Source organism: Ipomoea triloba, chromosome 9, assembly GCF_003576645.1.
Source record: "Ipomoea triloba cultivar NCNSP0323 chromosome 9, ASM357664v1".
Taxonomy (NCBI): Eukaryota; Viridiplantae; Streptophyta; class Magnoliopsida; order Solanales; family Convolvulaceae; genus Ipomoea; species Ipomoea triloba.
Genome location: NC_044924.1, coordinates 27,916,011 through 27,928,013, shown reverse-complemented (window position 1 = coordinate 27,928,013; position 12,003 = coordinate 27,916,011). Strand labels below are relative to the sequence as shown.

General features: G+C 32.4%; 1 long non-coding RNA gene and 1 other non-coding gene across 2 annotated transcripts in view; one reads left to right on the top strand and one right to left on the bottom strand.

Annotated features, from left to right (window-relative positions):
* The window catches only part of LOC116029009, a 3,017-nt gene extending 1,250 nt beyond the window's left edge, over positions 1 to 1,767 (top strand). Inside the window, exons 2-3 of the long non-coding RNA XR_004100266.1 lie at positions 112 to 1,327; positions 1,413 to 1,767. This is a non-coding gene — a long non-coding RNA (uncharacterized LOC116029009). The remainder of the gene's footprint in view (positions 1 to 111; positions 1,328 to 1,412) is intronic.
* An 833-nt stretch (positions 1,768 to 2,600) lies between these two features.
* TRNAR-UCG lies at positions 2,601 to 2,674 on the bottom strand. The gene has a single exon. It is a non-coding gene; the product is annotated as a tRNA-Arg (tRNA).
* Positions 2,675 to 12,003: the final 9,329 nt, after the last annotated feature.

The window sequence follows — 12,003 nt, the reverse complement described above, 5'->3', positions numbered from 1 at the left end:
GTATATATATATATATATATATATATATATATATATATATATATATATATATATATATATATATATATATATATTTAAATCTTTATCAATCCATTACATTCTCTTAAACAGATGGTGAAAGTTCTCACAATGAATCTCCTGACTATAAGAATGACTACAATGATAGTACTGCTTGGGACAAAGTCTTTGTTGAACCAAACGTATCTAATGATGCATCTATAGTGGAAGTAGAGTCTGATGGAGATAGTGAAGGGGGTAAATGACCTACTTTTAGGGCAGTTACTGAGATGAAAGATCCTACATTTACTTTAGGAATGACTTTTGCTAGTATGCAGGAATTTAAGGAAGCTGTCCATAATTATGCTTTTAAAAATGGAAAAGATTTAAAATCTGTCAAAAATGATAAAGAAAGGTTCATAGTTAAGTGCAAAAGTGAAGGTTTTCCATGGAAAATAAGCCTTAGAAAAGTAAAGAATGCTTTGTCTTGGAGGATTCTGGGTATTAAGGCTAAACATGATTTTTGTGCTTGGATGTTTGAGAACCAACTAGTTAATTCTACAAAGGTAGCCAAGAGGTGGAAGAAAGAAATTCAAGCTCATGAAGAATGGAATATGGAACGTTTTAGGAAGAATGTATGCGGTGATGAGGGATTTCATTTGTCTAAAAGGCTGGCATATAGAGCACTTGCAAAGGCTAAGAAGATAATCCAAAGGGATGAAGAAGAAAAATTCAGCAAGCTTTGAAGTTATGTGGAAGAAATTAAAAGAACTAACCCTTTGTCAACTTGTGTGGTGAAATTGAGTGATTTCACTGAGCTTAGTGGACAACAAAGGTTTCTAAGGATGCATATATGTTGGGAGGGGTGCAAGCAAGGATTTCAATATTGCAGACCAATTGTAGGTGTAGATGGCTGCCATTTGAAAACTGCTATTGGAGGTCAGATGCTTATTGTAGTAGGAATAGATGCAAATGATAGTATTTTTCCTTTGGCATATGCTATTGTTGAGAGTGAAACAAAGGAAGCATGGTGTTGGTTTTTACAACTGCTGAAAGAAGATTTGAGAATTAATGAAGAATCTGAGCATCAGTTTACATTAATTTCAGATAAACAAAAAGGACTAATTCCTGCTTTTCACATAGTTTTACCAAGAGTAGAACATAGATTTTGTGTAAGACACCTCTATGGAAATATGAAAGTTGTTGGTTTTCATGGGAAGGCTATTAAAGATGCACTTTGGACTTGTTCTTGGGCATGTACTGTTAACTCAAAAAACAAGGTCACAAGTGTAGGAGCTGTCCAGAAAATCCAAAAACTAAACAAAAACATGTACTATTGTTTATTAATAGTTATAATCAATACTTTTACATACTTTTGTTCATTTCTTTTTGTTTAAAATGCAAATGAAACCAAGGAAAAGAGTTAGGAGCAATATTCCAATAGTTGATCAAGACTCAATGACAGAACTTGAATTTATACGGGACTCAAATGAAGATTGTGCAAATTTGATAGAGCCAAATATTTTAACTCAAAGTGATATGGATTTTGAATCGTTTGGTGATTGTAGCCATGTTGGTGTAGACCCACACCAACTCACAAATGAGTGATAAGGATAACAAGCACAGAAGTCAACATTATTTAGTACTATCATTTTTGTTAGACTAAAAGTGATATTTTTGTTTATTTTGACAGTGGATAACTGGATATACACTGTAAACTTGTAGTCACTTTGTGTATGCAAAAATGAATACTGTCATTTTGTCATGGATATACACGATGATCCACGAATTTTGGCGGGAATTTTCACTCCACGATTTTGCTTTATTATAGTTAAGATTAAAAACTAAACCACATTAGTGGTTAAAGTCCAAAATTTTTTTAACTCACAACAAATTAAAATTTTGAAACCCTTTGGAATACTAACTTTTGAAGCAACAACATACAATTGACCGTGAACAAATACTGATTTCTTTAGTAACAACCCCACGTTTGATAACGCTTGACCTTGACTTTCATTAATGGTCATTGCATATGACGACATTATCGAGAATTGTCTTCTATTGAACTTGGACGACTGGGATCTGGATGAGTCATAGTTATCCGAGGAACCAACACCCTTGTACTTGCATGGTTGCCTGTCATTCTTTTGGCTTCTATAAAATTTATTAAAACTTGAATAAAAAGAATTATAAATTATAAATTATTAAAAACTTCTTACTAAACACCATTATAGTTCAAATACAAATCTTATTCAAGTCACTACAAATCAATATGTTGGGACCATACCCATGCGATGTAAAGTCTAAAATTGTACTCAAAAGTCACAATTATTTTTTTTTATTTATTAAAAATACTAATTTATTGGTTCATTTTAAGCCTCAAAATATCTTATTAAGAAGCCCTTCATTTTCCTTAGTTCAATCCATCTTACCAAAACACTAATCTGACCACCAAACCATAATTATATTCATAAATATAACTAAATACAATTAATATTACAAATTTTAACTTTATTTGGGATTTTTTTTTTTTTGCAGTTAATAATAATATAGTTTGGGAAGAGTTTATATTTAAGGCTTTTCTTAAGGAAAATAACGTTAAACGACCACAGTGGGAGTCGAACCCACGACCTTTTGATCCGAAGTCAAACGCGCTAATCCACTGCGCTATGCGGTCATATGTTCACAGTCGTAAACTAAAATCGTTTAGAATGTTTATCGTTTGTTTCAACAAATGCTTTGTTGCATTTACTACGTTATTCTATTCCACCCTGGATAATATTTTGTTCCCTAAACCAACAAATCAGTACTAAAAAATTTGGGATTCTACCAAACAAGATCATTAACAATATGTGACCACGCATTAACTTGATGAAAATTATATTAGGGTGTGCTAGTTTATGAGTTTACACACTAAGAATGATAATCAAAATCATATTTCGGTTGATAACTTTTTAAAACATAATTATGGGATTTGATTATCACTCCAATTAAAAATTTTATTGTCTAATTAAAAATCGGTATCATTCCATCTAGCTTATTAGTAATATGGTTTTGTAAGTTTTGGATTAGTTTTTTTAGATTTTTGTTTTAATTTTTTTTTTGTTCATATTAGTGCTTTGGATGTCATTATATTAGGATTAATTGCTTTGATTTTTTTGTTTTTGAATTTTTAAAATATTTATTCCTATTATAGGTCATAATTCATAAATAATCAAACATCAATATTGATAATCATTCCAATTTCACCCTACTATCAAAATACTGAAAATACTTTAACCAATTCCCATTACCAATACTAGATATTTGATTCACATTTCAATTCCGATTCGCATGTATGAACCAAACACACCCTTAATTTGAGAAATGCTCCTAATGTTTTTTTTTTTTTTTTTTTTTTTTAAAAACCAAAAACAACTAGGATTATATTAAGATAGCAAATGAAACTAGGACGGTGGTGGAACATTGCTCCCCACCGAATGAGAAGTGTTAGCTCCGACGGCCTTGGCCAACTCATGAGCCACGTGGTTAGCGTTTCTACTAATAAACTGAACTAAACAACCTGGAGAACTAATGTTTTAAACTACAATATTTTAGTTAATAAGATTTTAAAGTATTTTATTTTAAAGGAAAAAGAAATAATTTCTGTGTATCCTACCAAAAATGAAAATTTAGAGAATTCAGTTATATCAAATTCTTAAATAAAAAAAATAAAAATAAAAATAAAATAAAAAAAAAAAGAAAGACTAGTTTCTTTCAATAAAAAAAAATGATATTTTGTTGTACCCTCATAAATTTGTAACTAAAATCCAACGTTGTTAGATTTTTTTTTTTTTTTTTTTTTTTTTTTTGAAAAAGTGTCAAATAAGCCACTGAACTTGTCGCTTTTGTGCAATTGGGCCATTGAACTTAAAAAGTGTGCAATTCAACCATCAAACAAGCAAAATTTGTGCAATTAGACCATTTTTACAAAACTTTTCTAGTAAATTCAATTATATTACTAACATATATGTATTAAGAGTGACATTTTCTTCTACCATACTAGTTGGGAGTCAATATTGAAATGTTTTTAACTCAAATTAAATTAAATTTTTTTGTAAAAATAGTCCAATTGCACAAATTTTGCTTGTTTGATGGTTGAATTGCACACTTTTTAAGTTCAATGGCCCAACTGCACAAAAGCGATAAGCTCAGTGGCCTATTTGACACTTTTTCCTTTTTTTTTTTAAGCAAAGACTCAATATAGATTATTATAAAAGAGTAGAAATAGAGTAAGGAGGGATAGTCCCAATCAGGGTTGTAAAAATCGCGCCTAGGCGCTAAGCGCCGGACCGTCGCGTCGAGGAAGGCCTGAATCGGCCTCCTCCGCGGCCGTCCGGTAGCTCCGTCTTAGACCCCACCCCCCCTTTTTTTTTTTTTCGCCGGACAGCACCCCCAGTCACAGCCTCGCTGCCTCGCCGGGCAGATCTACACTATACAGACGACGGTGAAGAAATCAACGCCAGAAGAGGAACGAACTGAGTCACCGGAGAGAGCTACATCGCGCTTGCCTGCCATGGTCGCCGGAGAAGAAGTGACGCCAACAGCACGGCTCGCCTGCCATGGTCGCCGGAGAAGAAGAAGCGATGCCAACAACGCGCCTCGCCTGCCATGGTCGCCGGAGAAGAAGAAGCGACGCCAACAACGCGTCTTGCCTGCCATGGTCGCCAGAGAAGAAGATATGATGCCAATGGTGGATACGAAATGGTGCAGTCTGTGTTTTGGGAAAGGGTTTTCACGTTTAGGGAAGTGGGAATTGGGAAGTGGGAAAGGTACTGATGGGAATTGGAAAGTGGGAATTGGGATGGGGACTTACAGATATAAGTGTATTTAATTAAAAAAAATAAAACAAAAAATAAAAAAATAATAAGAATTAATCGGGAGGCGCCCCCTGGCGCCTAGCGTTTTTTTCAACCTTGGTCCCAATACATAGTGCTAGTCTGAGTGAAGGCCACAGAGGCAAGAACATGAGCAATAATATTTGCCGATCTAGGAACTAAACTAATTAGACATTAATTAAAAAAAGATATAAAAACCCTGCAAGCATCAATGACCAAACCACCATATGAGAAGATAGTAGGTTGTGTCGCTGAAAGACCAATTCGGAGCTGAGAACAATCAGTGAGCTAAGTAACTAAACAGACAACACACCCCGGTCTTTGAGCCAAGACAAAACCTCATTGCAAGCCACAGATTCAGCCATGAGTGGTGAGAAGCAATCAGGTAGAAGTCCACCGCAAACCGCCAAAAATCCTCCGTCTGGTGCAAGCAATGCACCAAACGCGGACTTCATCGAAGAGGGGTGGTAGAAACGTCGAAGAAGCACTTGGGTAGCTGCATAGTCGGCTGGGTAGGATGGCACCGGCGGGAGATGCGACACTAGTAGAAGCAGCAGACGGAAAGCGGTGATAAACCTTTCTCCATGCATGCAACGTAGAAACCACTGCACGCCGACAACACCCTTCTCGGCAAAGGCAAACAACCATCCCACACCACGGAGTTCAATGCACGGATTGCACGCCACACGGGGTATAATACTGCCACAGTCAAGCCAACATTCTCTTCAGACAAAACATTCATCACATTCAAAAACCACATTCGAAAAGACTTGCCAACTATACTAGAGATATGTAAGGAGAACTCATGCTCTAGTTTTGAATGGTCACACAAAATAAGTGCATGCATTGAATTCTCATGAGCAAGACCACATATTGGACATGAAGGGTCTACCTCCATCCTCTTTATAAGCAAGTTCATAGTAACAAGAAGAATATAATATCATTAAGGGCTCTCCATAAAAAAATCTTCCACTTGGGGGGTGGGGGTGGGGGTGGGTGGGGGGGGGGGAAACTCTTATCTTCCAAAGGGGGTTGTGCGGTGAGAAGACAACCATTGATCTTGACGAAATCAATGTCCAGGATTAACAACGTTAAAAATAATGCGGTGGCAATTTGGTTATTTTTCATATGGGTCAAACTTAAAGGTGCTAGGGTTTGTGCTTAAGGTGCGTAGGTCTTGTGCTTAAGGTGCGTAGTTCTTGTGGTTAAGGTGCCTCGTGTTTCTTCTTCAAAGGGCACTCCTTGCCCTACACCCTTCTCCCTTTTGAACTAATGAGTCTGAGTCACGGGTGTCCCACAGTCCCAGACCCTCAAGGACAAAACTTTTGAATTGAGGGGTTTGTCAAACCCTTAGCTCAAACCCTCAAGAACAAAACTTAAGGTGCGTTATTTTGACACGTAATGTGCGTTGTTCTAACACTTAAGGTGCGTCTTTGTATCACTTAAGTTGTGTCATTGTTATAAACTGAAGGTGCGCAATGTTAATACTTAAGTGTGCCATTTAACCATTTTAACACTTACAGTGCGCTAACACTTAAGGTGCGTATTTCTATCACTTAAGGTGTGCCATTTTTACCCACCTGAAATTCAGGACGCACTTTTTTTATTATTATATAAATTTCATTGATTTGAGCCGTCACTACAAGAAATTTCACATTTCGTGACAACAGAAGTTGTCACCAAAACTATCAATTTTGGTCACTATTGAAATTAGTGACCAATTTTTGAAGCCGTCACCTGTGGTCACTATATCCCCCGTCACTATTGTAGTAGTGACGACTTTTGAGAAGTTGTCACAATTACTCAAGACTTTTGTGACAATGTTTACGTAACTAAAAGTAATATTTGAGTGATAACAATAGTGGTCACAATAAATGTACAATTTGTGACCAAATATGTTATTACAAAAAATTGATCTAGTGACAACTAAAATCGTTGCAATTAATTATGTTATTGTGATAACACTTTAGTCACAATAGTTGTACTTATTTGTGAGAAGTGTTCTTGATGCAAAAATGATTATCAGTGACCTAAAAAGTGGTAACAAATAATTACTTTATTGTGACAACAAACATGGTGACAGATGTTGTATTTATTTGTGACTGAAAATTAGTGACAGAATTTGTGTCGCTAAACTTTGAAATAGTGTCACTATTGTCAATCTTAATGTTTTTATAAGTGATCATTACTTGGTCACAATTTTTTTCCAAATAATACGTACTAGCCAATTCAAATACACACAATATAAAATTATTTATTTCTAAATCTTGTCAAAATTAAATGTTTTAATTTAATTATTTATCTGGAATAAAATAATTACTTCAACAAATGTTACTCGTCAAATTTAAAAATATATATTTAAAAAAAGACATCATTGTCTAACAAATATATGTTGTAAGAAATACAACAGAATCTAAATAAAAAAATTTAAAATAAAATGGCTTGATTATTCTTCACTTGAGGTAGTTGATGCAGACGAATTGCTTAGCATATTTGGAAGCCCTTGATTGCTTGCTAAGATAGAAAAAAATTGCTTGATTTCAGCAACTTGTTTCTCTAAATCTGCTTGTGCGATTTTAATATTTTCGTTTCCTACAGTAAAATTTAAAAAAAAATAATATTAAAGTATACAATATTATAAATAAAAAGAAAATTAAATTTTAAACCAATAAAATATCACATCTCCTGTTCAACCAATAAAATATTCTTCTACTATATGTGAAAAGTTTGATGTTTCAACTATTCCGTTGAGTTGCTGATTAGAAACCTCATTGTTATGAGGCTCGTCATGATCTTGAGTCTTTTAAGCTTGACCAGTCTACACATATAAATAAATGCAATTGAGTTATTAATAAATCAAGATTAAAATGTATAGATTGAAATAAGATTATTAATAAAAAAAAAACATAGAAATTTGTCTACCAAAAAATGTTAAATACAAAACGATTATAAACCACACCAAAACACACTATATGTCAAACACACTAATATATAAACTATATATGTACATACACACATAGCCAATATGCCTATCTGAATTTACAAGTAATACACACACATATATAACACTCATAGGCAGGCTCAAAATTAAAACAAGTATGTACTACAGTGAATACCAAAAACAAAAACAAATACGTGTCCGTAGTATATATATACCGTCAATTTCTTTTTCGCCATTGCTCTGCCGAAAAAGAACTTCGAATACACCGCGGATTGTTTGCTTAGGATTATGTGCGTGAATGGAGAATAAGCTAAAGAGAGACCAAAGGGGAGTAACGCACCAATATATGGAGACTTTATCAACAAATGATTTTATACTGATTTGTTGTTGCTGTATGGTTAACAGAATACTAAAATACCTTTTCAATAATAAACTTAACAAATTTAGATAAATAAACAAAAAGAGGCACCGATTTTCTCTTTAAAAATGGGCACAAATATCTTTTTATCATTTACTTTCCAAATTTACTAAATAATTACTAAAAGAATAATAGATAACAATAAGGAATATTTAACTATACCTAATATTTTAAATAATTAGTTTTTTAGTAATGTATATAAATAACAAAAAGACTAAACTTGTTTAATAATTTGATTGTTACCTAATCAACCAAATTAAATTATAATTTAACTAATTCGATTAATTGGTCTAATTAACCAAATGTTTATTACATATATTTATTTTTTATTATATATTTGATACGAGCATATTGTAAAAATTGTACTACAGTGGATAGCTCTTAATGTACAAATTATAGGCTAATGTCGTTAAAGTAGTGATCTGATTAATTCGCTTACTTTTGAATCAAACTTAGGATAGTCATTGGATTCAAAGTCGACAAATTTGGGTTTCCTATGGTCATTATTACATGGCAGTTGAAAACTGATGACTCATGTATTTTAACTTCTCAAGCTAAGCAAGTATATGTAAGCGATATTAAGGAGTCTAATTGGTAAGTTGTTGTCAAGACAAAGCCTCATGATTTCTATTGAAGAAGATGAAATTGATAGTGATAGAGATGTTTTTATTAGTGATGATGATGAGATTTCAACAATTGAAGATGAGGAAGCTGGTGATGAACTGATGATGATGATTGAGTATTATATGAATTTGTATTTAACTTTTGAATTCTTTACTTTTTATATTTTGAGTTTGAATGGTTAATTTTAATAAACCTTTTTGAAATATATTGTTGGTACTAAACATATACATTTTTATTTCCAAAAATTGATGTGATAAATTAGTAAAATAAGTGATAGTGAACTTATTTGTCACAAAAAAAAAATGTTTAAAAATGAGTGATTATAAAATGTATTTTTAAAATTACAATCACTTTATGAGGCACTAACTGGTTGCATTTTAAGTGACCATAATATTTAATACCTAATTCGCACCAAATTACTTGACACCAACTTAAATGCAATTTAAGTGACAAACATTGATTACAACATAACTTCACACAATATTCATCTATTTAATTATAGTGACAAAGTCATTGTAACAACTAATTACTCGTCACAATTATCATAAATTAATGACAAAACTTGAAATCAACACAATTATTGTCACAATTTAGTAATATTTGTTACGAAATTATAGAGCGTCACAAATATTTGTAACAATTTTATCACAAAAAATGGCAATATTAGTGACAATAATATTTTTTTCTCACAATTGCTTCTCATTTCTAATGGTACTAACTAATTGTATTTTTATTGACAAAAAACGTTGTCACAAATATTATAAACAATAGTGACCAACAACTATTTGTCACAAAAAGTACAAAAATTTGTGTCAACATTATATTTTGTCACAATTATATTCGTTCCCACCATAATTATAATGACGCCAAAATGCACATACATTTAGTGAGAACAAATAGTGACAACGTATATTACGACACTATTATTCTAGTAATAGTGACAACTTATGCGTAACAAATACTTACTTGTCACAATTACCATATTATCTGTGACCAAAAAAATGTTATCACAATTATTCCACACAATAGTGTCGAATTATTTTTTTGGTCACAAAAATGATATTATTTGTGACTAAATTACGATTTGTCACAAAAAATTTGTCACTAAATGTATTCATTCTTGTAGTGCGTTGATCTAGATTTGATCGACGGCTCAAATCTTACTCTATATATATATATATATATATATATATATATATATATATATATATATATATATATATATATATATATATATATGTGTGGCCTAGCCGGCCTGTGGGTCGCGGGACAGGCCAGCTAAGCTTGTTCTTTTGCGGGTCAAATTTTTTGTAGCACTAACCTAATCCACTGCGGGTCGAGTGCAGACTAGTCTTCGGGTTCCGGCCCACTTTGACAGCCCTAACAACCCGTGGTTGCATTCCCATCTTACCGCCCAAGAGCTTTTTCTTTGCATGAAAAATGACTTCCCAAAAAAGGGAAGTTATTTTCCAAAAAAAAAATGACTTTATTTTTTTTACCGGAAATTAATTTATATTAACTTTAATATTTTATCCCTTGTCAAACACGGAAAACTCAAAAAATAATTTTCAAAAATTATTTTTCAAATTTCTAAATTATCCACCCTTCATATATCACGTATGTCAAATTTTACGTATATAAAATTTCTATGGTACCAATATAATCGACATTGGTATTATATATGTTAAACCTAATACAAACATTAGTGTAGGAGGTTGTAATACCTAATACAACTAGCTACACTTGCACAATTATACTAAATGTAACACACCACACCAATGTCATTTGTCACTGTAGAAAAAGTTTCATATATATGACAATGTATTTATACTTTTTAAACGTATATTCAAGTTGGATGCACTATAATATAACAATGAATCCACCATGAAGTTCTTTGTCTAGTATGTCGGATTAATTATAAAAATGTCACTACAATTTTTCATTTCTCTCTCACTGCATCAGAGGATAGCTAGGATCTTGGGGATAACAACAGTCCTACAAGATCACAACTTCAAATCCTTTTCTCCTTGGTTTGAGCCGGTCAGCTATGAATAACCTAGGCTGATTTGCTTCATTGTAGTCCTTTATCGACTAAGGTCACAAGACGGAAGTTATTCACAATCGAAAGGTTTGTAGGTTTCCCTCGTCATCCAAAAAAAAAAAACTAAGATCTTATAATTATTAAGCTTTCAAGTTTGGAATAATTATAAAATGAACATTGCTCCTAAAAGTTTTCAATAATTATAAAATTAGCCTCGTGTTTTTTTTTTAACTAAATCTCAACCATTGATGAACTATGATGGATGGATGAGATCAATCCTTACTTTTTATAGGAGGACTATGTTCTCATTTGATCTTACCAATATAATATATAATAATAATAATAATAATAATAATAATAATAATAATTGGACTCCAAAAATTTGGGCTAAATATCAAGTGGCCCAAAAGTAATAGGATTTATTCTCTTGCAGAAGACGATAAACTAAGAAGTCTATATGGTGGGCCCACTTTTTGGTATTATAAAATTGACATCCTGCATGTGACTTTGGAAATAAAAATAATTATTAAATAATTAGTTAATAAATAATTTAATAAATTAATATTGCAAGTGGGGATGAAAGAATATAGAATCGACAAAGGCGGCTACATATCCCAATCAACAAGTTCACTCAGTCATATTATGTAATTCAACGAGAAAAAAAGTTAATTCCACTTTTACGAGTTAATACTCAATATAGTCCTCGACTATAGTAGTTTTACTCAAGAGTTAATTCCAGCAATGGTCCCCTGACTATGTTAATTTTTCAAAATTGGTACTCGTCTTTTAATTTGGACAATTTTAACACTTGACTATCAAATTCGTTCCAATGTTGGTCCTTCTATTTAACGTCCACTTAACAAGCTTGTAACGGAATGACCAACATTGGAAAGGATTTGATAGTCAAGTGTTAAAATTGTCCAAATTAAAAGACGAGGACCAATTTTAGAAAATCAACATAGTCGGGGGACCATTGCTTGAATTAACTCTTTTACTCAATTTAGTCTTAAATGACTTTTTGTACTCAATCTAGTCCTCGACTTTGATGGTTTTACTCAATTTAGTCCTTTATTAAAAATTTTGTTAGTGGACGGTTAGAAATAGG